Consider the following 6,499-nt stretch of genomic DNA (forward strand, 5'->3'; position numbering starts at 1 on the left):
TGCCTCAGGGAATAACACTTTGTGCCTTCAGGCTGATGATTCTCTTATTCTGCAGCCACACTTTCATAATTAGATCCATTAGTAAATAACTGTTTATCTATTTGTAATAACTGTCATTATCCATCCCAGTGAGGCACTCTCTAGAAACCTCTGATTTCATGAGGAAATATCAAAGGAAGGCACACAAGTTATCCTCTAAGGTGTTATAAGGCCCTCTGGTCAAGAGTAGACCATATGGGCATCCGTTTGGATCAGAAAATGTGGAACAACTTGAAAAGCTGATTTTTTTTAAATTTTATTTTTCTCATTAGTTACATTTTGTTAATTCTGTATCCCAGCTGTATCCCTCATTCCCTCCCCAATCCCACCCTCCCTCCCTCATCTCCTCCCTGCCCCTTTCCAAGTCCACTGATAGGGGAGGACCTCCTCCCCTTTCATATGACTCCCTTTTGTCAGGTATTTTCAGGACTGGCTGCAAAGTCCTCCTCTGTGGCCTAACGGTACTGCTCCTCCCTTGGGAGGTGGGGAGGTCAAAGAGCCAGTCATTGAGTTCCTGTTAGAAATAGTCCTTGTTCCCCTTATTATGGGAAACCAATTGATTACTGAGCTATCACGGGTTACATCCGAGCAGAGGTTCTAGGTTTTATCCTCTCATGTTCTTTGGTTGAGTGTCCATCTCAGAAAAGACCCTGTGCCCAGATATGTTTGGTCCTTGTGGAGCTCCTATCCTTTCCACATCAAACTCCCCTTCTTTCATATGATTCCCTGCACTCTGCCGAAGGTTTGGTTATGAGTCTTAGTATCTACTTTGGATCACTGCTAGGTAGAGTCTTTCAGAAGCTTTCTGCAGTAGACTCCTGTCATACGTTCAATGCATATCCCATTTGTCTTTCTAAATGAGGACTGATCATCATACCCCTTGTCTGCTTTCTTGATTATCTTCTTTAGGTGTATAGATTTCATTACGTTTATCCTATCTTTTAGGTCTATATAAGCGAGTATAGTCCATGTTTGTCTTTCTCCTTCTGGGATACTTCACTCAGAATGATCTTTTCTAGATCCTACCATTTGCCTGTAAATTTCATGATTTCCTCCTTTTTGATTGCTGAGTAGTGTTCCATTGTGTAAAAATACCACAATTTCTGTATCCATTCCTCCGTTGATGTACATCTGGGTTGTTTCCAGGTTCTGGCTATTACAAATAAAGCTGCTACAAACATGGTTGAGCAAATGTCCTATTGTGTACTTGAGCAAATTTTGGGTATATGCCTAGCAGTGGTATAGCTGGGTCTTGAGGAAGCGCTATTCCTAATTGTCTGAGAAAGTGCCAGATTGACTTCCAAATTGTTGTACCAGTTTACATTCCCACCAGCAGTGGAGGAGGGTTCCCCTTTCTCCACAACCTCTCCAACATGTGTTGTCATTTGTGTTTTTCATCTTGGCCATTCTGATGGGTGTAAGGTGAAATCTCAGGGTCATTTTCATTTGCATTTCCCTAATGGCTAATGACATTGAGCATTTCTTTAAGTGTTTCTCTGCCATTCTATATTCCTCTACAGAGAATTCTCTGTTTAGCTCTGTTCCCCATTTTTTAAGTGGATTACTTGGTTTGCTGCTTTTCAGCTTCTTTAGTTCTTTATATATACTGGATATTAGCCCTTTGTCAGATAAAGAGTTGGTAAAGATTCTTTTCCAATCTGTAGGCAGTCATTTTGTTTTGATGACAGTGTCCTTTGCTTTACAGAAGCTTTTCAGTTTCATGAGGTCCCATTTATTGATTGTTGCTCTTAAAGCCTGTGCTGTTGGAGTTCTGTTCAGGAAGTTGTCTCCTGTGCCAATGAGTTCAAGGCTGTTCCCCACTTTTTCTTCTAACAGATTTAGCGTATCTGGTTTTATGTTGAGGCCTTTGATCCACTTAGACTTTAGTTTTGTGCAGGGTGATAAATGTGGATCTATTTTCATTTTTCTGCATGTAGACATCCAATTAGACCAGCACCATCTGTTGAAAATGCTATCTTTTTTCCATTGAATGGTTTTGGCTGCTTTGTCAAAAATTGAGTATTCATAGGTACATGGGATTATTTCTGGGTCTTCTATTCAGTTCCATTGATCCTCCTTTCTGTTTCTATGCCAATACCATGCAGTTTTTATTACTATTGCTCTGTAGTACAGCTTGAGATCGGGAATGGAGATACCTCCAGATGATCTGTTGTTGTACAGGATCGTTCTGGAGATTCTAGGTTTTTTGTTTCTCCATATGAAGCTGAGAATCTTTTTTTCAAGGTCTAAAAAGAATTGAGTTGGTATTTTGATGGGAATTGCATTGAATCTGTAGATTGCTTTTGGCAGGATGGCCATTTTCACAATGTTAATCCTACCAATCCATGAGCACGGGAGATCTTTCCATCTTCTGAGATCTTCTTCAATTTCTTCAGAGACTTGAAGTTTTTCTCAAACAGGTCTTTCACTTGCTTGGTTAGTGTCACCCCCAGCTACTTTATGTTATTAGTGGCTATTGTGAAGGGTGTTGTTTCCCTAATTTCTTTCTCGGCCCTTTTGTCTTTGGTATACAGGAGGGCTTCTGATTTTTTTGAGTTGATTTTGTATCCAGCCACTTTACTGAAGGTGTTTATCAGCTGAAGGAGTTCTCTGGTTGGATTTTTGGGGTTGCTCATGTATACTATCATGTCATCTGCAAATAGTGACACTTTGACCTCTTCCTTTCCAATTTGTATCCCCTTGATCTCGTTTAGTTGTCTTATTGCTCTGGCTAGGACTTCAAGTACTATGTTGAAGAGATATGGAGAGAGTGGGCAGCCTTGTCTTGTCCCTGATTTCAGTGGGATTGATTTAAGTGAAAAGCTGATTTTTAAAAATTATTTAAAAATTATTCATTATTTTTAAAATGCATGAAGGGAATAGGAAGAGTTCCAGTCTTTAGAAACTAGCATAGTGAAACTTTAAGATTTTTGTCTCTTTTCCTCACTCCTTCCCTTCCTTCCGTTTTTTTTACATTCTAAGATTTTTTTTTATTAATTACACTTTATTCACTTTTTATCCCCCCATAAGCCCCCTCCCTCCTCCCCTCCCGATCCCACCCTCTCACCCCCTTCTTTGTGCATGCCCCTCCCCAAGTCCACTGATAAGGGAGGTCCTCCTCTCCTTCCTTCTGATCTTAATCTATCAGAGCACATCAAGAGTGGCTGCATTGTCATCTTCTGTGGCCTGGTAAGGCTGCTCCCCCCTCAGGGGGAGGTGATCAAAGAGCAGGCCAATCAGATTATGTCAGAGGCAGTCCCTCTTCCCATTACTATGTAACCCACTTGGACACTAAACTGCCATGGGCTACATCTGTGCAGGGGTTCTAGATTATCTCCATGCATGGTACTTGGTTGGAGTATGAGTCTCTGGGAAGACCCTTCTGTTCAAATTTCTGGTTCTCTCCTTGCGGAGTTCCTGTCCTCTCCAGATGTTACTATTTCCCACTTCTTACATAAGATTCCATGCACACTGCCCAACAGTTGGCCATAAGTCTCAGTATCTACTTTGATAGTCTGCAGGGCAGAGGCTTTCAGAGGCCCTCCGTGGCAGGTTTCTAGCTTGTTTTCTGTTTTCTGATGTCCTTCCTCTTTGCCTTTCAGGATGGGGATTGAACATTTTAGTCAGGATCTTCTCTCTTAATTAGTACCTTTAGATGTACAGATTTTAGTAGGTTTATCTTATGTTATATGTCCATATGAGTGAGTATATACCATGTGTGTCTTTATCCCTCTGGGACAGCTCACTCAGGATGATCTTTTCCAGGTCCCACCATTTACCTGCAAATTTCATGATTTCCCTGCTTTTCATTGCTGAGTAATATTCCATTGTGTAGATGTACCACAAACTCTGCATCCATTCTTCAGTCGAGGGGCACCTGGGCTGTTTCCAGCTTCTGGCTATTACAAATAAAGCTGCTACAAACATGGTTGAGCAAATGTCCTTTTTGTGTTCTTGATCAATTCTACTTACGAAAACTGAGTAAATCAATTAAATAGTCCTATATTCCCCAAAGAAATAGAAACAGTCATCGAAAGTCTCCCATCAAAAAAAAAGCTCAGGAGCAGATGGTTTCAGCGCAGAATTCTACCAGACCTTCAAAGAAGAGCTAACTCCAATTCTCTTCAAACTATTCCACAAAATAGAAACAGAAGGAATACTACCAAACTCATTCTATGAAGCCACAGTCACCTTGGTACCTTAACTTCACAAAGACACAAAAAAGAAAGAGAATTTCAGGCCAATCTCCCTTATGAACATTGATGCAAAAATACTCAACAAAATACTTGCAAACCGAATCCAAGTTCACATCAAAGATATCATCCACTATGACCAAGTAGGCTTCATCCCACATATGCAGGGGTGGTTCAATTTATGGAAATCCATCAATGTGATCCACCATATTAACAAACTGAAAGAAAAAAAAAACACATGATAATCTCCTTAGATGCTGAAAAAACATTTGACAAAATCCAACATCCATTCATGTTTAAAGTCTTGGAGAGATCAGGGATACAAGGCACATACCTAAACATAGTAATGGCAATATACAGCAAGCCTATAGCCAACATCAAACTCAATGGAGAGAAACTTAAATCAATCACACTAAAATCAGGAACAAGTAAAGGCTGCTCACTCTCTCCATATCTCTTCAACATAGTTCTGGAAGTCCTTGCTAGAGCAATAAGACAGATGAAGGAGATCAAGGGGATACAAATTGGAAAGGAAGAAGTCATCTTATCACTATTTGCAGATGATATGATATTATACCTGAGTGACCCCCCAAAATTCTACCAGGGAACTCCTACAGCTGATAAACACGTTCAGCAAAGTGGCCGGATACAAAATTAATTTCCTTCCATTTTTAAAAATTTATTTATTTTTTAATTAATTACAGGTTATTCACTTTGTATCCCAATCTCATTCCGATCTCACCCTACCTCCCTCACCTCCTCACTTGTCCCTCCTCAATTCCACTGATAGGGGAGGTCCTTCTCTCCTTCTCTCTGGCTCTAGCCTATCAGGTTTCATCAGGACTGACTACATTGTATTCCTCTTTGGCCTGGTGAGACTTTTCCCCCTCAGGCGGAGGTGATCAAAGAGCTAGCCACTGACAAGTCAGAGACAGTCCCTGTTCCCATTACTAAGGAACTCACCTGGGTATTGAGCTTCCATGGGCTAAATCTGTGCAGGGGTTCTAGGTTATCTCCTTGAACGGTCCTTTGTTGGAGCATGAGTCCCAGAAAAACCCCCTGCGCCCAGATTTTTTGATTCTGTTGTTCTTCTCGTAGACCTCCTGTCCACTCCAAGTCTTTCTATATCCCCTTTCTTTCATAAGTTTTCCTGCATTCTGCCCAAAGTTTGTCTATGAGCTTCACTATGTACTTTGATACCTTCCTGGGTTGAGTCTTTCAGAGGCCCTTTGTGGTAATCTCCTGTTCTGTTTCCTATTTTCTCCCTCTTCAGATGTCCCTCCTGTTTGCCCTTCTGAGTGAGGGTTGGTCATCTTACCCAGGATCCTCCTCTTTTCTAAGCTTCTTTAGGTGTACAGATTTTAGTATGTTTATCCCATATTGTATATCTAATATACACTCATAAGTGAGTATATACCATGTGTGTCTTTTTGCTTCTGGGATACATCACTTACTCAGGATGATCTTTTCTAGTTCCTACCATTTGCCTACAAATTTCATGATTTCTTTGTTTTTAATTGCTGAGTAGTATTCCATTGTGTAAATGTACCACAATATCTGTACCTATACCTCAGTAGAGGGACATCTAAGCTGTTTCCAGATTCTGGCTTTTAAGAATAAAGCTGCTATGAACATGGTTGTGCAAATCCCCTTGTTGTATACTTGAGCATTTTTAGGAGTGGTATAGCTGGATCTTGAGGTAGCACTATTCCTAATTGTCTGAGAAAGTGCCAGATTGATTTCGAAAGTGGTTATGCAAGTTTACATTCCCACAAGCAATGGAGGAGGGTTAGCCTTTCTCCACATTCTCTCCAGCATGTATTATCACTTGAGCTTTTGATCTTAGCCATTTTGATGGGTGTAATGTGAAATCTCAGGGTAGTTTTGATTTGCATTTCTCTGATGACTAAGGACATTGAACATTTTTTTTACGTGTTTTACTGCTATTAGATATTCCTCTATTGAAAGTTCCCTGTTAAGCTCTTTACCCCATTTTTTAATTGGATTACTTGGTTCTTTGGTGTTTAACTCCTGAAGTTCTTTATATATTCTGGATATTAGCCCTTTGTCAGATATAGGGTTGGTGAAGACCTTTTCCTAATCTGTGGGCTGTTGTTTCGTTCTGATGACTGTGTCCTTTGCTTTGAAGAAGCTTTTCAGTTTCATGAGGTCCCATTTATTGACTGTTGCTCTTAGAGCCTGTGCTGTTGGTGTTCTGTTCAGGAAGTTGTGTCCTGTGCCAATGAGTTCCAGGCTCTTCTCCACTT

This window comes from Meriones unguiculatus, chromosome 12 (genome assembly GCF_030254825.1).
Source record: "Meriones unguiculatus strain TT.TT164.6M chromosome 12, Bangor_MerUng_6.1, whole genome shotgun sequence".
NCBI lineage: Eukaryota > Metazoa > Chordata > Mammalia > Rodentia > Muridae > Meriones > Meriones unguiculatus.